The 24,466-nt window shown below is 44.8% G+C and overlaps 1 protein-coding gene across 10 annotated transcripts in view; it reads right to left on the bottom strand.

Annotated features, from left to right (window-relative positions):
• Nmnat3 (nicotinamide nucleotide adenylyltransferase 3) overlaps positions 1-24,466 on the bottom strand; it is a 112,456-nt gene that overhangs the window by 33,557 nt on the left and 54,433 nt on the right. The gene's annotated exons all lie outside the window — the stretch shown is intronic.

The raw sequence follows: 24,466 nt of genomic DNA, 5'->3' as shown, positions 1-24,466 counted from the left end.
GCATCTAAAGCTGGAGGCTCACTGTTCTAGGTGCTCAGGGTAGATGTTAGGACACCCAGACGCCAACATGACAGCTCCAGAGCTTCGACTGGGACCTTTGACATTTGGCGGCTCTCCCGAATTCTTTCAGTGACCAGCGCTTGAAGTCCTTATAGCAATGCCTCAGGATAGCCCTTCTCCTCCACAAGCTCAGCCTCTCCGGGGTTCTCACCTTTGCTACCCTTTGTAGTCCTAGCATCTTCCAGATCCCACCCTGGGTATGGAGCTCCTTGGCTGCCTTAGTGCTATAGCTTGGAGCTTTGAGTATCATGGCTCTAACCTGTAGGAGTTCTCTCCAACGCTAGGCTTCGGATAACAGGGCCTGTAGTTCTCGGCAGCTCTAGGTGGAGAGCTTCCTGTTAGGCACGTGGACATAAGGGAAAGTTCTACCAGTTGTCATTCCGGGGGCATATGGCTACTCCCCCAGTTCTGTTTACTTGAGAAAAAAAAAAAGAACTAAACGGTGCTTATAGTACAGGTTTAGGAAACTTTACATATATATATATATATATATATATATATATATATATATATATAATATTAGCAGTTTTTAACAGTGCTAAACTTCTAGGTAAATACAAGATGGAGTTAGGTCTTTCTGCCACAAGTGGCTCTAACTTCTTTTGTTTCCTTTACTTATTTATTCTGAAATGTGTCTCATGTAGCCCAGGTTGGCCTGCACTGAGGTTCAAGCTCCCTATCTTCCTGCCTCTACCTAATAAGTGCTGGGAATATAGGTGTGTGCCAGGGTCTGTGGCTTCTCAGAAACTGACCACCCTCTTCTCCTTGGCGGCCTTAGATCTGGAAAGCCGATGTGAGGGCTCGGTAGGATGGGTTGTCAGCAGGCTTTTCTGATTGGGGGTATGGTCCTTTAGCTCATGGGGAAGTAACTCAAATCTGCCTTATCCTCCTCTGTTTTGTGGAACCCCTGCAAAGCGGGTTCTCCTCATGGTCAGCTAACCAGGTAGGGAGTCTGCCACTTCATCTGCTCCCTAAGGTCAGGTTTCCTAGAGAATTCAGGAAATTATGTCACTCCTCAGAATCCCAGTCCCTTCACTTATACAATGAGACTAAAGGATACCACACAGTTCAAAAGCCATGGAGTAGCAATCACGTGCATTAGGATAGGGAACAGAGACCAGGTTGTGGGCAGACATGGTGGAAGGCACACAGGAAATATCACTGAATCTGAAACTTTTAGCCCCGCCTCATTTTTTCACCACAAGCACTACCTCCTCTTGGACATTCATGAATAAATATGGACGTAGTCCTCCTGGGTCTGGGTCCTTAGCCTCAGGGAGGAGCCAGCCACAGGATGCTCAGTGCTGGGCAGAGGCACATGGGCTAGCCTCTGAACTTCAGAAGAGGCTCAGAGAAGGGTGGCCTGGCTTTTCTGGAGGTTGGACAGATAAGCGGGCCACCCTTGGCACAGGTGGGCAACATAGGAAAGGGGAAGCCTTGTTAATCAAAATCAATTCTTCCTGTTTTAATTGTATTGAAAGGAAAAAAATTTCAAAATTTCAGGAACAACTGAAGCTTGCTGACTCCCTGACTCTGCACGAGTCTTCTTGCCTGTTTCTCGATACATTTTCAATTTACCTTCATGGTAATTTACACTTAAGGAAAGTATCCAAGATTTGCCAAGGGATTCAATAAAATAGGTCATGGAGTTAAATGCTGTGTCGGAACATGGGGCTTAATTTTATGGATAAAATTTAAACTGCTTAGCTGTCCCCCCCACCCCCCTGTTCGTGTTAAGACTAATAATTACCCAGTGCGCAGAAGCCAGGGCACCACTTTCCTAATTCTCTAAGCACATCTGGTAGGGTTGTGGACTCTTGCCCTCAAGGTTAACAGACATTGAATTAGGGAAGAGACCTGAGTGGCCCAGTGGCTAACCTCTCCTACAAGGCTGTTCCTGAAACCAGGCAGCAACCAAAGCCCAGAGCAGGGACTCTGGGGAGAAAGAACAGAGGCGGCAAGGCAGTTCTGGCACTAATGTCAGCTGCTCAGAGGCCTGCGGAGTGGCCTGCGGAGTGTGCACCTTCGCTGTGCACCCACGCTGCTCTCTGACAGTGGGCTGTGGGAGTTTTACTTTTCCCCGGGTCAGAAGGGAAGCAGTTAGAGACACATAGCTTCTTTTCAGCCACTCAAGGCTATTTAATTCACCCAGGCAGGGGCTCCAAAGTAAACAAGGACCACTTTGTATAATGCTCAGATTAGCAATTTTATGAGTGTAGAATAAAGCGACCTGGGTTTTCAGGTTGTAAATGCTTTCTTGAGTTAATGTGATTTCACTGTTGAGGTTTGTTTCCAATAATACCCTTGAATTTACATGCCCAATATAGACCTTGGCCAATTCTGCTTATGTAAATTTAGGATGCTCCTTCCACTTGTAATATATGACATAATTTAAACTAACCTAAAGCAAGCCATTCCCAACAAACGCTTAAGACAACAGCTCCCTGTGGGAAGATTCTATTTTTTTTTAAGTTGTATTTTTTCCTCTCATTTCAAGTGCTGTTTATTGTGTTTCTCTGTCTTTTCTGTGTAATGCTTAATAGGGACCAGTACCTCCTCCAAGGAAAGTGTTCAGTGAGGGAATGTGCTGGGCAAACTCTGGAGCAGAGACAGACAGGGTTTGACTGGAGACAGCAGATCCTCTGAGAGCCCTGAACGCGTGGGTGTGCACAGTGACTCCAGGAAGGTGACAGGAATCCTGGGGTTTCCTTAGCTCATTTAGCTTTCATGGATTGTCCTGCCAGATTCAGAGGACTAACAAACACTATGTTAACCTCACCGACAGATTGCACCACGGCCCGCCAGTTTGGATGCATTACTTAAAAAAGAGACAACAAAAATTTCTTACTACCTCCCCCGCTCCGCTGCCTTAAATCTAGGTGTGCTGGAGGGCCGGGGGGAAGGAGCATGCACAACCCACAGCACGTGTGTGGAGGTTAAAGAAAAACCTCATCTTATGCCCTGGGAGACGAGGTCTCTCTGTTGTTTGCTCGTGCACAGGCCAGACTGGACAAACTGCAAGCTCCTAGGGGTTTTTCTGTCTCTACTTCCCATCTCTTTCCACATAGAAGTGCTGAGATCACAGGCATAAGCTACTACTTTGGCTTTCCCTGCATGCTGGAGACTTGAACTCAGGTCCTCACACTTGCATAACAAGGGTCATCCGATGAGTCATGTCCCTAACCCAGGTCATTATGCTGTAACTGTGGATGTATTTAAGATCCTTTGGAGGAGTTTGCATAGAACACAAACATCCCAGCTCTGTTATGCAGATTTAAATGCTGATATATAGTATAGGAAACGTCATGCACTTAATCACCAAAACAGCCACCATTATCAACTCATGATCAGCGGCCTTGGCTAGCACCATGACCCTCACTATGACTACCACGCTGGCAGCACTACCCACATCGCATCATGCCATGGCTAACGAGATCAGGGGTAACACCATCACCACGACCTATAGCACTTGTTGCCACTACTCCACACCCTCCTCATGCAAGTCAACAACAAGATAACCCTCTTTTTACCATTAACAGTGTCAGTACAATGTGTCACCATACTGTGACCAGCTAGCCCCACCCCCTCTATATTAGGGCTTTCTTCAGCTTTCTTCTACTCAAAACCTCGTTCTCCCAAGAAAATTTCACATGACCTTGGGTATCTAGCTTTATAACCTGACATACAGATATGATAATAAGTCATCAAGAAAATTACCTTAAAACAATTATTCGGTATAGATTTAATTTTACCATTAAGTGAAGATGAAAACAAGTTTTGTGTACTAATGAGCTGCAAGCACTTATTTGTTTTTATATGAATAATTAAACCTTGGCTCAATATTATTTGATACTCCAGGACACAACATCTTTAACATTTTTCACAGTGGATCACAATATTTTGATTTGATAATCATCAAATCTGAGAATGCTGCTTCATATATAAATACGTATACTAGCAATATGTTTAAGGCCACTTCAGATATTATTAGAAATTATGTGCTAGCTAATCTCAACTCAAAATCCACTAAATGATTTTTTAAAGTTTTATTTATTTATTATATATAAGTACATTGTAGCTGTCTTCAGACACACCAGAAGAGGGCATCACATCTTATTACAGATGGCTGTAAGCTACCATGTGGTTGCTGGGATTTGAACTCAGGACCTCTGGAAGAGCAGCCCGTGCTCTTAACTGCTGAGCAATCTCTCCAGCCCGATTTTTAACTTTTGTTTTTTTTTTTTTTTTTTTTCGAGACAGGGTTTCTCTGTGTAGCCCTGGCTGTCCTGGAACTCACTTTGTAAACCAGGCTGGCCTCGAACTCAGAAATCCGCCTGCCTCTGCCTCCCGAGAGCTGGGGTTAAAGGCGTGCGCCACCACACCCGGCTCGATTTTTAACTTTTTAAAACTTAAATTTTATTTTACTTGTATGGGTGTGTTGCTTGCATGTATGGCTGTGTACCATGTGAGTGCAGTGCCTGTGGCGGCCAGAAGAGGGCGTCAGATCCCTTGGAACTGGAGTTAGCAACAATCTGGGAGTAGAACCCAGGAACTCTGGAAGAGCAGCAAGTGCTTTAACTGCTAAGCCATCTCTCCATCTCTTGAATGATTCCTTTTTAAAATGAAACTCAACAACTTGAACAGCAATTTATAAAAAAAACCCAATTTTTTACATGTATGTATGTATGTATGTACGTACATGTATGTGTATGTATGTTGCATGTGGATTCATGGGTATAGTCAGAGGACAAGTTTCTGGAGTAAAGTCTCTCCTCTGATCATATGGGTTCTGAGGGCTGAACTCAGGTCTTCTGGTTTGGCAGCAAGTGCTTTGGCCACTGAGCCATTTTGAAGGCCCTCACATAGGAATTTTGACAATCAACCACCTTACGTAGCAAAATCCAAAGACAGGATGATTTCAGACATCTTGTAAAATGGTAGTAGGAAAATATTAAGCCTTTGCTTTCCTTTTTGTGTGTGTGTCTCCCACTCCCCTGTGCTGGGATTGCAAGTATAAACCACCATATCTGTCTTTTCTACATGGTTATTGGGGATAAAACTCCAGTCCTGTTGCTTTCGAGGCAAACGGTTTACTGACTGAGCCATCTCCCCAGCCCTACCTTTACTATCTTCTTAGTCCTTACGGGTCCTTTGGAAGATCTGCTGCTGTCATGCCTATTCTCCCGGACAAGTCATCGCACAGAAAGTTTAATTATCCGAGCATCACAGAGATGACCAATTGCCGGACTCAACTGAATCCATGCGATCGTAAGAAACATGCTGTAACACACTGCTGCAGTGTATAAGCACCAGCTGTATACACATACTCCCTCGCTTATTTAGGAGCTTATATTTAGGAGCTTAGGATGTTCTGGTAGATCAGTGATCGATGAGATTTCCCAATATGCTGATTTGTGAGCACAGCCCTTTTTAGTTTTTTCAAAGGGGAAATGAATGCAAAGCACCTACAGGATAGGGCTGTAGCGAGATGGCTACCTGTGGATTACTTCATGGTGATTCCATGCAATGAGAATGAGTTTGCAAGGCCATGGCAACCTGCCTGCCCTAATCTCCTGGCACACTCTGTGTTGATGTCTAGATGAGTCTCAAGAAAGAACACCTCAGGGTCAAGGAGCTATAAGTCCTGCAAGCCCTTGCACAACAGCAAGAGCTAGAGGAAATGTCTACGCCGGAGGCAAGTCTAAGGGGGTTCCAAGATGCCAATGCGTGATCAGCGATCCCTTTGTCTCACCCTTGTGCATCTCTCCCATAGGTTGGTATGGAAGATGATTTTGCAAATAATATTAAAATAACATTTTAACTCTTTGACATACACAAAGCTCTGTTATAATATGTGCATTTAAAAAATATATACCAGCCTGGGTAGATAACAATTTCTTTTTAAAGGAGATAGATGTCCTCATGCAGTGTTAAGGTGTGGTCCATGCTCAGAATCCACAAGTGGCTCAGACCATTGTCTGGGTTGCCTTAGCCCTGTACTCTGACACTGGCTGTGGGTTGAACTCAAAGATGCTCAGGGCTCAGAGTTCCCATCCTCACCATTCCTGCCCTAAGCATCCCATTCTTGCTGTCAGTCCCTAGGTCAGGTCATGGTCTGCTTCAGGGCATACAGCCCTAGAAAAGTTCAGACAGCATGTGTCCAAGCATGTCTCTGCATTTCCAGACTCATGAGACCAAGGAGGTTTCAAGGGTGGAGACAGCAGCACAGGGACAGAGAGCAAGCCCATTGTCTGGCTTTGGAGGCTTTGCATGTTTATGTGGTCTGTGCTTACTTTAACAATACCAAGAACCTCTTAGATTAAGATTCATAGGAACTTGCATCCCTATAATGAGGTAGAGGTGAAGAAGGCAGAGAGGAGAGAGAGGAAGTGAGAATAGGGAGGAAGAGAACTGGGGAACAGGGGGAGGGTGAGCAGGGAGGGGAAAGAGGAGTGGGAAGGGGGAAGAGGGGTGGGAGAAGGAGAGGAGAGAAAAGCCTACCTCATGGAATTATTTTGCATATTTAGAGGGTAAAAATATTTTGAAAAATGTAAGAAATGGTTCCCCTTATTGTTATTGCTGTTCTGTTGGTTTCATGTAGTAAAATGATTTATTTTACTCTAACACGTTTCCTGAAATATCTAGATAATGACTCCAATGCAGTGTGCATCCTTTGCAATCTTACTTAAGCTATGTCTAATTTATGCTTAATAAAGTTGCAAAGATAGTAAGTGTAATGAGTTCCCATGCAGCCTTCACTCAGGTACTGCTAATTTTAATATTTTCAATAACCAAGCTACAGATTTCCTAACGCAGAAAGTTAACAAGAACTCGGCACTACCTACCCATGATTCTTACCTCCCACGATCCCCCCTTTCTGCTATCTTTAGTTTCCTTCAGTAAGCTTCCAGTCTTTCAGAATCTAGACTCTAGAAAAGTTCTGGGCAGTTACTGTTTGGAGCATCTCTGTGTCGATACTTTCTCAAGGTTCTATGAAACTTGCACACTTTAGGTAGGCATTCCTGAGAAGCAAGGCAGAACCCACCTCAGCCCTCCCCATCCGAGGGCTCTGGACACTGATTATGTCTTGCTTCTGGGCTTATTAACCTTGATACCTAGTTAAGCTGGTCTCTGCCAGATCCCAGCAGTGATGGGACCATTTTCTCCTGTGAATCTGTAATTAGTAAGTTCTTGTAGAAAAACACTATGAGACAATGCAAATACACTATTTCCTACTGTGCCTTTGCTTACTAATTTTAGCAGCCACTGATGATTCTGGTCCACGACAATCATTACTGTGATGTTTCGTGAAGGGCAGTTTTCTTTTCCGACATTCTTTCCATAGTACTAATTATAATTCTACTGTAAGAAAGAAAACACTTATCCTTTCGCTTGCATTTTTTAAAATTCATGTATTTTTATCAACATGGGCTCAGTATTTATTTTTCTATGAGGGTGTAAGCTGGTATCCTTAAATGTTTTGTTTCTTGAACGGTGCTAGATGAGCCTGATAGAAATGCCTGTGGGTTGGCTCTGAGTCTTTTTGACATGTGCTCATCATTTATCCAGCCCTGTGTTCTGGAACAGGTTTAGCTCAACATCTCCCTGCTCTGGCCTCCTTGGGTCCCTCTTTCCTTTCTTTGTGGTATCAGGTGTGAACTCAGAGCCTTAGGCAAGCAAAACAAACACCTGCCCCTGCCGCACCTGCCCAGCCCCCTTTACTTTTTAGACAGCGTGTCACTAAGTCGCTCAGGCTGTCCTTGAACTTTTTATCCCCTGCTTCAGTTGTCTGAGTAGCCCTAGCCAACAGGCCTGGGAACAGTTCAAACATTCCAAGGTGCCCCTTTGCCCTTGATGGAAGAATGAATGGCATTTAGAAACCAAGGGGCCTAGCTGCACTCACAGCTATTGAAGTTTTGTTGTTTCTAGACTTGGGTCATTCTCTCTCTTCCCTCCCCCCACCTCCCCCTAGCTCCCCTTTGTCTCCCCCCCCCCCGGTGTGTGTGTGTGTGTGTGTGTGTGTGTGTGTGTGTATTTTTTCCCCTGCTCTAGCCTCCTCCCTATCCCTCTTCCCTTTCTTTGAGCACAAGTCAAAAAGGCCCAGAGCCAACCCACAGGCATTTATTTCTATTAGGTTCATCCAGAAAGTCAAATAACCCCATTAAAAAATGGGGCTCAGAACTGAACAAAGAATTCTCACCTGAGGAATACCGAATGGCAGAGAAACACCTGAAAAAATGTTCAACATCCTTAATCATCAGGGAAATGCAAATCAAAACAACCCTGAGATTCCACCTCACACCAGTCAGAATGGCTAAGATCAAAAATTCAGGTGACAGCAGATGCTGGCGAGGATGTGGAGAAAGAGGAACACTCCTCCATTGTTGGTGGGATTGCAAGCTTGTACAACCACTCTGGAAATCAGTCTGGCGGTTCCTCAGAAAATTGGACATAGTACTACCGGAGGATCCAGCAATACCTCTCCTGGGCATATATCCAGAAGATGTCCCAACCGGTAAAAAGGACACATGCTCCACTATGTTCATAGCAGCCCTATTTATAATAGCCAGAAGCTGGAAAGAACCCAGATGTCCCTCAACAGAGGAATGGATACAGAAATTATGGTACATTTACACAATGGAGTACTACTCAGCTATTAAAAAGAATGAATTTATGAAATTCCTAGCCAAATGGATGGACCTGGAGGGCATCATCTTGAGTGAAGTAACACAATCACAAAAGAACTCACACAATATGTATTCATTGATAAATGGATATTAGCCCAAAACTTAGGATACCCAAGATATAAGATACAATTTGCTAAACGCATGAAACTCAAGAAGAATGAAGACCAAAGTGTGGACACTGTGCACCTTCTTAGAATTGGGAACAAAACACCCAGGGAAGGAGTTACAGAGACAAAGTTCGTAGCTGGGATGAAAGGATGGACCATTTAGAGACTGCTGTATCCAGGGATCCGTCCCATAATCAGCTTCTAAACGCTGACACCATTGCATACACTAGCAAGATTTTGCTGAAAGGACCCAAATATAGCTGTCTCTTGTGAGACGATGCCGGGGCCTAGCAAACACAGGAGTGGATGTTCACAGTCAGCTATTGGATGTATCACAGGGCTCCCAATGGAGAAGCTAGAGAAAGTACCCAAGGAGCTAAAGGGATCTGCAACCCTATTGTTGGAACAACATGATGTACTAACCAGAACCCCGGAGCTCTTGTCTCTAGCTGCATATGTATCGAAAGATGGCCTAGTCGGCCATCAATGGAAAGAGAGGCCCATTGGACTTGCAAACTTTATATGCCCCAATATAGGGGAATGCCAGGGCCAAAAGAATGGGAATGGGTGGGTAGGGAAGTGGGGGGCGCTATGGGGGACTTTTGGGATAGCATTGGAAATGTAATTGAGGAAAATATGTAATAAAAATATTAAAAATAAAAAAAAAAGAAAAAAAACTTTACTGTACATATATTTATATTCCTATCTTTCCACCATAACACAAGTTCCCACAACTCTCTATGACTATTCATCATATGTCTGTGTGTGTGTGTGTGGGGGGGTGGGGGGGTGTTGTTGAACTATGTGTTCATAATGAAACGTCAAATTCCAAGGCAGCACTGGAGTCCATGATGGACTCCCTTCCTTTACTGGAGTGCCTCTCTTCAATAGTCCTAAACCTGGCTCTTATCCATAATCATGCTCTTCCTTGTGTGACTCTAGTATCTGCATACAGACATCGCAAAGCGGCCCAACCACTCCCTACTGTAGGGAGCAGAATGAACCTGCACACAACAGTCTTGAGCCTTGCAGGAGCCACCCTGGTGCTTTTTTCAAGGAGCCAAGGCTAGGTTCTTTCTCGTCCTCTGGGCAGTTGTATATTCATTTGTAACGCAGTGAGGCTCATTTGCTACTGTTTGCATTTCATCTTGAGTAGACTTTAAATATGTATTTAGCCTTTCTGGCATGTGACTCCGTGTTGTGACAGTCAGAGCTGTGAACACAGCACCCAGAGCGGAGTCTCTGCTCATCAGTCTCAGCTCCATCCTCCCCACCCCCTCCATCCATGTCCCAATCAACCAATCTCATTAGTTTATAAAATCTATTCTTAAATGATTTTGTCCTTTACAATTTATTTTCCCTATAATTATCAGTAACTCAAAAATTTCCCCAAGGTCTAACTCTGTCCTGACAACCTCATCTTCAGGAATATTTATACAGAAACATCTATTAAGTTCTTTTTAATGAATGCCCTTTGTGCTGTTGGGAATTCTGCCTCCCCGCCTGTCTGCTCTGATGTTCCCTGGCTTTGCTGAACGCTCTTTGCCTGGTTGTTGTGATGGTTCCCTTAGCAAAGATGCTAAACGCTGGTCCCTGACTCTGAGTGTTGGTAGTGACGGTCACTTCCTATTTGGAAGGAAGAGATGATTACCAACCCTGGCACTTCCAGCCCAGAGCTCTCTCCTTAGGGACCTCAGAGCTTGGCCTGATGGCCTGGGACAGAAGTGACTCTGGTTCTGCATCCTCTATAGCTGGGTTTTGCTAAACACTTATAAGCCTCTGTTCCCTTATCTGCAAAACAGGATCATTAATGTTTAACCTCTGAAAGGCACAGGCAGAGAAGAAAGTGACAGGAAGACATCCAATGTGTTCTTACTGTTTCTTGTGTATTCCTCGCTTAAGCTTTTGAGATGATAATGGAACTTGCATGTTTAACAGAACAGAGTGATTTCACAGGTACTCTCAATGGTAACAATCTATAGGTTAAACTACAATATTTCAACCAGGATCTCAAGACTGACATAATCCAGTGACCTCCCTCAGACATCTCCCGTTTTACATGTGCTCATTCAAGGGCATGCACATAACAGGTGTGAGTGTGGGATGGTTTTGCTGAGATTATCTCATTATGGTTTCCATGTAACCACCAATAACGACATGAACACTTCTATTACTGCAAGGACAAGGCCCTAGTCTCATGTTGCTTGTTAATTACAATGCCCACTCCCTGTCTCCAGGCCCCTGCCCCTAATCCCCGGCAGCCATTAATCTGTTCTTATACACTTTTGTCACGTTAACAGTGTTATATAGGTACAATCACGTAACATGTGACCTTTTAGGAATGGCATTTTTGACTCAGTCCTATTTCCTGGAGAGTCAACTGAGGTGCCGGGTGAGTAGCTCAGCTTTCACCGCACAGAATTCTGTGCTGTGGATATAGCCACTGCTTGAAGGGCAGATGGGTGCTTTCTGGGTTTTGGCTGCATGAGCAGAGCTGTGATGAACACTTGTGTACCAGTTTTTATGTGAAGATCTTTCCATTCCTCTTGGGAAAGTGCCCCAGCGTACAACTGCTGGGTCAAGTGACAGCTCCATGTTCACTCCCGGAGAAGCTGTTAGCCACCCTCTCCTGAGTGCTGGGCCTCGTTACTCTCCTGCCATGGGTCGGAGGGCTCCAGATTCCCTGCATTCCTCCTGGCATCTGCTGATGCCAAGAGTTTGCATTTTAGTTAGTTCAAAAGGTGTGCAGTGATGCCGTTTGTGGTGCTGAGGTTGCATTTTCTCACAGGCAGATGCTAGCTATCTCTCCACGTCCTATGTACTAGCCGCATATGCGCCATACTGCGATGTCTCATTATGTCTTTGCTCCTTTCCTGGAGGGGCTGACTGCTTTGATGGTTGAGTTTGGAGTGTTCTTCATCTATTCCAGAAACTAGTGCCTTGCTGCATGTGGCTTCCAATAACTCTTTTTGGGGGGATAAGCGAAGCACACTGTTATGTCTTAGTTTTGCATTTGTTTGGGAGAAAGGAGGGGGTGATGAGAAGGCAGGAGAAGGGATTTGGGGCATCTGAGTTAATGAATATTAGGGGTCCCCATTTTTATAGCACTGGACAGAAAAGGTCACATGCAGGGCTCTGTGAAGAGCTGAGGGCAGGGAGCAGGGAGCACACGTGCCAATGCAGTGCTGTTCCTAGTCCAGCCTGGAGCCGCAGAGCCTGATGCTGTGCCTGCCACAGAAACTGCCCCCTCGTGGGTATGTTTAGGATTTGGTTCCCTTAAGTCACATCTTAAGGAAGAAACAGAAAGACAAGGAAAACACTGATGTGTTATTAAATCAGAAAAAAAAAAATCTCCTTTTAAAAGAATATAACACACACACACAACCTCAAATCCTTGAAGCCTCAGGGAAAAAATTATCTTGGTTCAAAACAATTGCTGGAGTAATTCAACATTTTTAAACCCATCTTCTCTAAAAAAATTCTTTTAAATTAGAAAATGCGAAGACGAAGGGTTTTTTTTTTCCCTTCCTCTTCAGACCAAGCTGGAACACTGCCCATGAATATATATTAAAATCACTGTTTGATTAATACATGTCCGTGTGAGCCCAAGATTAAAGCAACATGCTGAGTTTATACAGTATTTACTTATGTTCTCACAGTATCTCCAAAAACCCAGAAGACCCAGAACTGGGGCTGTCAGTGGCTTAAATGGAATTATTATAGCTTAATTTCCCCCTTATCTCAGATTGTACTGCACTGCCTTATCATGATGCATTTAACTCTCTCCATATGCACTGTGCACCGGAGAATTAAAACGAAAACCACAGGGCGGGCAAAGGGGCTGTGCATCATACTGGACTCTGATCAGACATTTTTACTTAACGTGGAAAACCGGGAGTGCAAATGATGTTATAATAAATAGGCCTCCGTTTAAAATGCAAGTCACTGTGAGGAAAAACTAGGAGCCATAAATACCTTTCCCCTCCTCAAGGTTGTCCAAAGGGGAACAAAAAGGACAGGCCTTTGGGCTAGGTTGTTATCTTTACGACGCAATTTAATCCCGAATGCCATGGGCACGTGGGGCAAGATCGTTAGGAAATAACATCATAAAGTATCGAGAAAGGACTAAGAGGAAACAGGAGATGCTATTCTGTGGCTTCTCTCTCTCCCATGCATAGATATGAGAAGATTATGCTAACCCTTCTGGTCATGGCCAGCCCTGAGCTGGGTCTTACACACAATGCAAAAGAGGTCAAATAATGCACTGGATATATAGGGTGAGCCTCTCACTGAAGCTTTGAAATAAATAACCCTGCAAGGTTGTCTCCATGTGACAACTGAGGAAACGAACTCTGGCTGGAGTAAACTGCTCAGGGCCCTGTGGCTGCTGAATGGGTTTGATACCAAGGGTGACTGCAGCCAGCCAGTGGCCTTTTCCGTGACCTGTGGTCACAGAGAGGGCTGCGATATCTATCTGCCCTGGATCCTACCACTACCACATTTTGTCCTGTGAGTATGGGCATCTAAGAGAAATCAAAAGCTCTAGGGAGCTAGAGTCAATCTGAGCTCTGCTAGGTAGCAAGTCAGAGCTGCGGATTCCTTGTCATAGCAGAGATTCCATCCAGTGGGTTAAAAGGCTCTCCCTGAGTCCCCTCACCTAATGCCCATCCTTACTTGGTACTTGGTACTCCACACTTAGCCTGTGATCACTTCCTGTTCTCCTTAGTTGACTTAGACTCTGCCCTGTCCAAGTCTGTCCCTGGAATTCCACATCTGGAGAACTCAACAGTAACCTGCTGTTGCCTCTGCAGCACAGAAGGGACATGGAAAGAACACTGGCCTTGGGGACAGACATGAGGGCAGGCTGCAGTGCCCTACATATTAGCTGTGGTAAGTGTAACTTCTCTCTGCCTCAGTTTCCCTACTGTAGAGTCAGGGGTAGTAATCCTACCTGAGCATCCTTGTACACATATTCCTCCTCTCATCGTTACCCATGTGATGCTGTCCTGGGAAATCCTGTTATCTGTCTTATGATCCGGTCTCAGTCTCCTCTGTGGTCCATTTGATTCAAACACTCCTGAGGCGCAGAAGCAGCTTCCTCTTTGTAAGATGCTGCTGTGCTTAGAGCATTGTCTGGGGAACCTCTACCATCTCCTCCACAGTCACCTGTAAGGGTCTGCACTCTGGCCTGGACCAGTTCCCTCTGCCTCCGTCCTCCCACACCCCCTTCCGTCCTCACCGTACATTTCCTTGTCCTTAGGGATCCTGCCATAATCTACAAACCCACGGCTACACTTTGTCCTTACACTCCCACGTGCCTCTCTTCACCCCTAATCTGACCATTAGGTAGACTATTTTCCAGTCTGCACAGAAGAGCTACCCTGGAGTCCCACTTCCTTATCTCTAAAAGTCCCTCCTCAACATCTGGAGACCCTGAGACCCCTTCACATCTGGACCTCCACAGCTTCAACCTTTCCCGAATCACTCTTTACCACTTCTGGCAAGTCTGTGCTTCTGCCTCTAGAGGCTCAATCTGTCCTGTCCTTAGCTCTCACCAGCCATCTACTCTGTCTGCTTTTGGGGAATCCCAAGATCAGTCGTTCTAAGGATAGTCCCAGCAAGACCTGAAGCAAAGCACAGTGTCCTACGACCCCCACCCCCCTCTCCCATGCCTCATTCCTCATTAGCACACTACTGCCCTTTCTGAACTGTTATCCTCTTTTCTCTGAAGTTGCCCCAGAACAGCCACCTGGAAAATCCACCTCCCAGGATGGCTCAGAAGTCTTCAGTGGGGACCTGCCACACTGACCCCGCGTGCATGAGAGGTTCCGGCTCACAGGGTCTCACACAGCATATCCAATATTCTCCCTTCTTTGCAGGCCTCACTCTCAGGACTGAGCCGTCCACCTCGGAAGATAGTGCAGTAGCCTTTCTCTTCTGCTCCAAGCACCACTTTCCAACACCCAGCTTGCCCTGCTCATCCATTCCAGGTTTTCCAGTGTTACCTCCTGGTGTTACCTCCAGGGGCCTTCCTAGAGAGAGGCTGAAGGCATGCGGCCAGCACCGGGTCAGCCAGCAGAGGGGCTTGGAGCTGGGAGGGCACAGGGGCTAGAGCAGCCGGGTTCCCAGGTAGAGGCTTGGGCTACAGCCTGATCTCATCAAGACAGATTAGGAAATGAAAGCTTAGGCCAGCACCCCAACCTCCTTCTGTTAGACCTTAGCCCCCAAAGTCCCCAAACAGTACCACCAGTTGGGGACCAAGCTCTCAAATACATGAGTCTAGAAGGGGCAGTTTATAGCCAAACCATGACAACTACATGTTACACACACTGTCTCTTACCGGCTTCCTGGAATCCTCAGTTCAGTGTGTGGGCTCACATGTCCAACAGAGGGAAAAAGAGAGATCGATGAGCAGCCGACTCGCCTCTCAGAGTCCTAAGAGCCACATTGTCATCTGCTGCAGGGCCTTCACTTCCAGCCTGAAAGTTCCTTGCACCTCTAGGCCCCAGGCGCCCTCACTTGTTTGTTTGTTTGTTTGTTTGTTTGTTTGTTTTTCGAGACAGGGTTTCTCTGTGTAGCCCCGACTGTCCTGGAACTCACTTTGCAGACCAGGCTGGCCTCGAACTCAGAAATCCGCCTGCCTCTGCCTCCCGAGTGCTGGGATTAAAGGCGTGCGCCACCACCGCCTGGCACCACCCTCGCTTCTAACAAACTAAATAATGCTTTATGGTTCTACTCCAGCTTAGTCACTTACAACCTTAGAAATGACCTCCCTGGATTCTCTGTGTATGCCACATCACCACATGGTTCACAGCAATAGCTATCAGAATGTCCCCTTTAGTGGCATATGTCATGCTGATAATTTTTACTTCTGGATTTGATTTCTGTCTGCCCCTATCATGTGGATTGCTCCTGCCCCTTTGTGTCCTTCAGTCTAGCATAGCACCCAGTGCAGTCGGTCAGTAATGGGTTAGGTGAATGGAGGAAGCATGGCTGGTGGTTATGGGTAGAGAGGAAAAAGGGCTCTACCTCCGGCTAAATGTGTGACTTCAGTCAAGATATTATATCTCCCTGGGCTTTTGCCCAAGCTTCCTCATCTAGGACATCAGCAGCATCACTTCCTAGGGGTGTTTTCAAAAGTGAATGTGTTTGCTCAGGGCACCTAGGACTTCCTGAGTGTAGTAACTAATGATGCAAATGTAGTTACAGGCAAAAAGTGAACAGGTGCTAACTCATGCTACAGGGATGTCTTAATTAAGCTGACAAGATTTGATGCTAAACAGGAAATACAAGCGGACTGTTGTTGAAGCGCAGGCCAATGGCTAAACATATTGATTAGAAAACACTAACCCATTTAAATAGCAGAAAACAACATTTAAATTTAATCCAGCCTCCATTTGTAAGTTTGTGACTGCATGTTGGGCAACAACCACTTACCACTGGGAATACATCCAACATCTTCAGAGAAAATGCAGGCTCGAGTTCTTAATAGATTCAGTGAATGCTTTAGGTATGTCTGAAGCTATTGACTAGCCATGTGTTTGGCTGAATAATTTCTTTGGAAATCGGAAAACAAGAATAACAAAACCCAAATAAACTTTTAAGAACCACTGACATCCACTATGCAAATTTATCCACGAAGCCTTTTAGAGTCTCTGTGGAGCCTCAGCGCACAGAGTGCAAAGCCAGCCTGCGCCGGTGATTACAGGCAAGGGAAATCCATGGGCACTTCTCAGTCTCCAGGCCCATAACTTATTCCCTAACAGCCTTCCAGGTTAAGGAGCTTGAATGATGGGTGGGTGTGGCATTGACCCACTGAGAGGGGGCTCTGGCAGGGGATGATTGGTTATGCAAATCCACTAGTGTTACCACTTTTATCCATTGTGCACAAGGTCCATCACTAAGGGATGCATTATCATAGGCCAATGGGCAAATACTTTTGACATCTTACAGTGCTTCTGTCCATTTTCAAGGGTCTATTCAGGAAAAAGAAAGAGAAAGAAATAGGGTTCCAACTGGCAGAAGGTTTTTTTTTTTTTGGCTGTGAAAGAGGAATAGGTTCAAAATAAAAATGGCAGAGAGCTACAGCAGGCGAGAACAGTCTACTTAAAGGCAATGAACACAGGGAGTCAGGCTGTTTAATTCAGTTACTATGTATGCAGTACAACGGAGAATCTTGAGTTGGTTTTGGTGAATACACCAACAGAAAGGAGATTTTTTTATTATTATGAAAAAAGAAAAAGTCAGCTGGTGGGCGTGGCGGTGGTGGGTGGCGGTCAGATTTTCACTCAGTCTTAATGGCGATCTGTTTTGGATGGAGAGAAAATGTGCCCGTTTAAATGCTTGTTCCTGGAGAGCGGGGGCTGGGTCAAGCTTAGTAGACACATCTGGCTGTGGGACTCTGGGTAGTTGGAGATGACGCCTGACTGTGTGGGGAAGGGAAATTCCCAGAACACCACCCCCATATGGCAACACAGGCCCTCTCTGTGCCTGCACCTCCCACATCAGTCAGCTGCATTCCCCATGTGCAGGGAGGGCTGCTCTTCTCCTGTGTCCAGGTTTTATCCATCCTGAGCCTCCCCTCCCCACACCCACTGAGCCCCATACTAAGTTTTCTATCTGGATTCTATCCATCCTCTGGCAATCGAGGCTGCCCACTACTGTCTGGCAGCAGGTACAGTTTTGCCCACTCTAGTTTGCAGCATATGCCTGGTCTGGAGAAGATGAAGTGTTTATGGAATGCTGAAAACAATGCACAGAATCCCAGGACACTGTGCACTTGCAAAAATGGCCAGCTACTTCTCAAAGGACTGAGAATGAAGGCAAGGCAGTGGCCAAGGTAGCATCTGACCCAGGCCCTTTTATATACCAAAAGACAAAAATCATATTCCTAGTAGGTATATGTAATATAGCCATAGGGCCAACTGTCTATGCATTTGGTAGTTAATGGGAACTTTGTGGGTAGCAGAGCTCTCCGAAAGCTTGCTAGGGCATGGGCCTTCCCACAGGGCAGAAGGAGAGCCTGCAGGTACAAGGCAGGTGGGTACGTGCAGTCTCCGTGGGTTTAGATGGAGCTGACTGTGAAGTGGCCCATTCCACACAGGATAACAAGCCCTGCCCTGAGATCCTCACAACACAGCATCCTTAAAGCCAGAGGCTTTTCTGATGAGTCATGGTTGGCAGGAAAGGTATTCAGTGGCCAGGTCTTATGGTCAGACAGATGTTTACCGCACACTTCCAATAGTGGAGCCTGGGTAGAAGCTACAGTGTCCCACATTCCCTTTTAAGTTATGCAGGGAATATTGGGCTATGGCTGTGTACATTTCTTTCTATGCAATGAAGAGCACCTTTTATTTTATGTAAGTAATAGCTCTTTTTGAGAAAAATAATTCTTTGGTAACCTTTATTATCCAAGTGGGTTTACATTTCTCCATGAGTACCACCTTTCAGTTGATTTGCTTGAATCAGGATTCAAACTCGGTCCATACATAATATTTCATTTATGTTTTTTGAGTCTCTGTTGAATTATATAGTTCCATGTTCCACTTTCTTGTTATTTATTTGTTAAAGAAATTGGGCCATTGGTGCTAAAGAACTTATGGAACTTTACATAGAATTGGGCCAACTCTGTGGAATCAACTTTGTAAAGTTAGGTAACTCGTGTGTGTGTGTATGTGTGTGTGTGTGTGTGTGTGTGTGTTGCAAAGACAACAATGTGCAGGCATACAAACTCATGTATGTGCATATCAAGACCAGAGGAGGATTTGGGGGACTCTTTATCATTTTCTACCTCATTGCCTTGAGACAGTGAACTAGCTCACTGTTTTTATTAGGCTGGTTGGCTAGCAGGCTCCCAGGATCCATCTTTCTCCACCCCCAAATGCTGGACTGGGTTGTAGGCACGTGTGGCCATGCCCAGCTTTTTACATGTGTGCTAGGGATTTGAACTTGGGTCGTTATTCTTGCACACCAAGACTTCTTACCCACTGAGCCATCTCCTCAACCCTGTTTGGTCATTTTATTTACATATAACTGACATGCAATAAGTTATATATATTTAAGCAGTATAATTTGAGGTGTGTGTGTGTCTCTCTCTCTGTGTATGTGTGTGTGTGTGTGTGTGTGTGTGTATATGCCTGACTTTACACAGGTGCTATGGAGCTGAATCGAGGTCCTAATATTACACATAAACATCCTACTTCCTGAGCTACTTCTACACCCCCCCCCCAATTTGATAACAGCCGCACACACACATGCATGCACACATATACATTCCTTAACACAGGAACATGTTTCTACTTATACCTTGCCTTTGGCCACTGCCCTGCCGCCAGCTCCTACTGCCACTGTAGATTAACTTGGCGTTTTCTAGAATTTTCTAGAAATGGGGTATATGTTCACTCAGCACCATTGTTTTTGAGATTCATCTCTGTTACTGGTTTGATCTGTTTCCTGTTGATTACAATCACAATCTGCTCATGTATTCACAAGCTGGCTTGTTTAATAGCTCAAGCTGCTCTGAGCACTTACACACAGATTTGGGCACATGGGCATAGTAGGTAGACATTTAACTTCTAAGAAACTGCAACGCCACTAAAAGCAGTCATTGCCCATTTACATCCCTCAGCATGGGAGAAGAGAATGCTCCTGACCTGTCCTCACAGGTGTGGTGGTACCACTGTGCTCTTAACTGCAATCCTCTGAGCATCTTTTCATGTGATAATTTGCCATCCATCTACCTTTCAGGTGAAGCCCACTATTGTTTGTTTAATCTCTGGGTCCAGAGGTTCCTACACATTCTGGATCCCAGTCTTATCAAATTTGAATTCTGTAGATCTCCTCTGGCTTGTGATTTGTCCTTTTTCCTCTCTTTACTGCATCTCTCAGGAGCATCTGTCAGTTTTGATTAACTCCAACTGACCACTGTTTTTCATTATGAATCACACTTTGGGTGTTTTATGTAAGACATCTTTACCCCAAGTCACAGAGATGGTTTCCTATGCTTGCTTCTGGGAATTCTGTGGTTTGGGGCTTTTATATTATGGCTTATCATCTATTTGGATTAGAGTACACTATGATCTATGAATTAAATACATTTTGTGTATGGGTACCTGGTTATTTTAGTACCATTTATGGAAATAAAAGCTACCCTTGTCTACCATGTTGTCTTTTGTACTTTCACAAAATCAGCTGTCTATGTAACGGGGTCAGCTCTGGCCCCCTTGGTTCCACTGATCTGTTTATCTGCAGCAGCAAAGTATTGTCACAAGTGCAGCAGCTTGGTAATTATCTCTAAAGACAGGTAATGACAATGCTCCAAACTGTGTTTCTCTCTATCGTTATGTTACTCTCCTGGCAATCCTACCTCTGTATAAATATTAGAATCAGCTTATTGCTACTGAAAACCTACTGCAATTAAGATGAGTCTATAGGAAAATTTGGAGAGGTTTTCCTGAGAAAGGAGATGGTAGAGGAGTATCGGGGGACAGGCTGAGCATATTATGTGATTTGTATTAAAATGTCCTTATAAAAACTTATTAGTAAAGCCAACAAAGATAAATTTTAACATGAGTCTTCCAACCCATGGACAAAGTTACATCGTATGTATAGTCTTACTTAAGGTTCTATTGCTGTGAAGAGACACCATGACCAAGGCAACTCATAAACAAAAGCATTTAATTGGGACTGGCTTACAGTTTCTGAGGTTTAGTCCATTATTGTCATGGAGGGAAACATGGTGGTTTACAGGCAGATGCAGTGCTAGAGAAGAAGCTGAGAGTTCTATATCTGGATCAGCAGGCAGAGAATGAGACATGCTAGGCCTGGCTTGAGCTTCTGAGCCTTTAAAGCCACCACCAGTGACACACTTCCTCCAATAATGCCACACCCACTCCAATAAGGCCACAGCCCCTAATTGAGCCAGTCCCTATGAGCCTATGGGGTCCATTTTCATTCGATCTACTACATATATAATACATACTATATATTATACATGATAAAAAATAAAAATAAAAAGCTCTGACATGACATTATGAAACAGGAACCTCCAAAGATGCTGCTGAGTTCATTTCCCATCAGCCAGCTACTGCAGGGCACACAGCCTACACTTGAGTAGTTTGTTTGCCTAGCGAGACTTCCTTGGAGAAAACCAACTGTGCAGTTACAAGTGGTTATCAATTGGAGCTAGCTCTGGGTTAGGGATGGGGGGCACCTGTCTACTTCTTTCAGCTCTAGGACACCACCTGGTGTAGATCTGTGGAGGCCCTGTGTATGCTGCCTCAGTCTCTGTGAGCCCACATCGATCCTGTAGATTAGAAAGCCTGTTTTCCTTGGTGTCCTCCATCCCCTCTGGCTCTTACACTCTTCCCACATCCTCTGCTGTAGGGTTCCCTGAGCCAGGAGGGGTGGGTTTTGATGGAGACGTCCGTTTAGAGCTGAGTCTTACAAGGTCTTTCTCTCTCTCCATATTGTCTGGCCCTGGGTCTCAGTATTTTGGAACGGAGGTTAAGTTTGTAATTATGGAAAGGCTTTCTCATTCCTGGTAATAGTCTTTCTGTCCTCTGATATGACAGTAATTCTAGCTTTTGTTTAATTAGTGCTTGTGTGGGACAATTTTCAATCCCTTTCCCCTGAACATATCTACATTTTTACATGTAAGATGTGGTTTTTACACATAATCCTTTCTTATTTGCAATTTTCCTTTCCACCATTTCAGTTACCTATGGTCAACTAGTCTATGACAATATTAAATGAAAGTCTCCAGAAAGAGCTCACACATCTTAAATAACGTTTATTACAGTGTACTGTTATAGAGTCATTCCATTTACTAGCTCCTGCTGTTAACATCTTCCTTCGCCTAATGTATAAATTCAACTTTACTACAAGAATGTAGGAAGAACGCAGTGCATCAGGTCTGATGGGATCTTCAGCTTTTGGCATCCACTGGGGGTCTTGGAACCCATCTCCCTCCAAATAAAAGGCCAGCTCAACTGTACAGAGCCACACCTTGCTTATTTTGCTGGATATGATAATCCAAAGTTTATCAGATGCCACTAGTCTATATTTAAGGCGATTATTGATATCATCAGGTTTTGGTATCTCCTCTTACTTGTTTTCTGTCCATCCCACCTGTTTCTGTCCCCTCTCTCTTCTTTTGAATTATATTATTTCCTCTGTATACTTATTAGCTACAGTTGACTGCTCTGATGTTTGGGGGCTTAGGGCAGGAGCAATGGCTCAAGCTACAAAGTGCTTGTCTTTAAGCACAAGGACCCGAGTTTAATCCTCAGACCCCATACAAAACAACTGGGCATGTGTCTTAGTTAGGGTTCTAGTGTGGTCAAGAGACACCATGGCCATGTCAACTCTTATAAAGGAAAACATTTAATTGGGGCTAGCTTACAGTTCTATTATTGCCATGGTGAGAGGCATGGAAGCTTGTAGGCAGGCATGGTGCTGGAGAAGGTCCTGAGAGCTCTACTTCTTGATCCCAGAGAGCAGGAGACTGTGTATCACAGTAGGAATAGCTTGAGCATGTGAGTCCTCAAAGCCTGCCTCTGCCACACCTCCTCATGAGACCACTACTCCCTACAGGCCAAGCACTCAAACACATGAGTCTATGGGAGCCATGTCTACTCAAACCATCACTGCATAGTTGTATGTGGACTCGTAATCATAGCACTGGGGTGGCAAAGACAGGTAAAACCCTGAGGTTCATCAGCTAGTCAGTGTAGCCAGGCTGTGTGCTCACGTCGGTGACTCAGTCTGCCTCAAAAAGGTGGCGTCAGGGGGAGCATCCACAGAACACCATCGGAGGTTGTTCTTTTACCTTCACAGATGCACATAAGCGCGCGCACACACACACACACACACACACACACACATTCTGGGGTTTAAATGTTTATCTTTAACATATCACAGTCTATCTTGAGTAAACCGGAATGTTCCATAGGCAGAATACTTGCATTTTGCCCCTCTGAACCAGCAGATTAATGCTGCCTCCCACCGCCCACCGCCCCCCTTTACTTCTGCAGTCTAGAATCTCATAATATTGAATTCTCACTTAACCTGTCAACCTCCTTTTAAAGACATTTAAATGTTAAAAGCCCCATCTTCCTTGAATGTGCCTCATGTGGTCACTCTCTGCAGTCCCTCAGGGAAACCCCCATTGCTGGTTGTCACTTTCCTACCCAGGGAATTTAAGCGTGTGTCTTTTGGAGTGCAGGTCTGCTGGTGATGAGTCCTCCCAGCTTCCGTGTCTCTGCAAATATCCTTACTTTGGTTTTATCTTCCAAGGGTATTTCTGCTGGATATGGAGCTGGCTACAGAACTCTGGACTGAAGGGCCTTTCTTTTTCTTCTTTAGGGAAATCATTTTACTGAATTCTTCTGGTAAATTCGGTAACAGGGTCACTGACACTGGCTGTCATCCTTACTTTTCTTCTCTTGTGGCTGCTTTTAAGATTTCTGTCTTCCTTCTGGTTTTGAGAACTCTGAGGATCAGACCCCCTGGGCTGTTTCTCTCCTGCCTGTTAAGCTTGGCTTTTCTGGGCCCCTTGGACCTGTGGGCTGTGTGCATCAAGTCTGGACACATCTCAGCCTTGACTTCTGCAAACCCTCTTCCTCCTCTTTGTGAGTTTTCCTTTTGAGATCCCAGCGACAGCTACGTGACACTGCTTAAAGTTATTACACACATCTTGGTTACTCCTGTTTTAGAAATATGTTTTTCTCTCTCTGTATTTTCTTTTGGTTGGTCTGCTGTGTATCTTCTCCCCAACCCCTGTCTTTTCCGTGGTGTTTGATGTTACTACACTAACATCATATATACTATCCATACATATATACATATATAACTATAATACTAGCAGGCATGTTTTCACCGCACACATTTCGCTCCAACCCTATGAGTTTGATTTGGGTCTTTTAAAATGTTTTCTCTGCTTTTATTTAAACGTTGAACATCTGGCACATAACCATTGATTCCCATCATCTCTTTGTTAGTTCTAACATCTTCTTTGGCTGCTTTTGGTTTGGTTTCAATGAGTGACTTATCTGTTTCTATGATTATGGATGTTGCTTCTATACTTTTTGGGACCCAAGCTTCTCTTCCAGGGTTGATGGGATCACTACCAGAACCCAGGGTCTGTCTCCTCCCTAACCTGCTAGCCCTGGGCTCTGCCAGTCTTTAACCTTCGCCAGCCTCAGAGGCAGAGACTCCTGACCCCTGCACCTGATGCTTACTGGGAGGCCGGTGACAGCCCAGTGACAGGTGGTGGGCAATCCTGTGGCTCTGCTGCAGCCACAGTTGCTGCCCTCATGATACATGGAACCTGGCCATGCTCTTGTGTTTTTATTTGCATCTGCATTGTTTCCCAGTGATCTGCAGTATCTATGTTCAAGTTTACTGGGCATTTACAGTTTTTTGGTATACTGCCTACTGATGTCCAACGAGCAATTGTGACTGCATTGCTTGTATTTCAAAAATTTTCTTTATAAAAACCACTTATTTACCATGCATAGACATTCATGATCATTTGTTCAATAGTAAAAGCATGTTTTGTAAACAAAGTCATAGTTCTATAAAAAGAAGCCAACATTTGTGTATGATTTCTGT

This window comes from Mus caroli, unplaced genomic scaffold (assembly GCF_978045245.1).
Source record: "Mus caroli unplaced genomic scaffold, Mus_caroli_1 scaffold_11, whole genome shotgun sequence".
In the NCBI taxonomy this organism is placed as follows: Eukaryota; Metazoa; Chordata; class Mammalia; order Rodentia; family Muridae; genus Mus; species Mus caroli.
The sequence above is the reverse complement of the archived record's forward strand: the minus strand, read 5'-3'. Positions and strand labels throughout refer to the sequence as shown.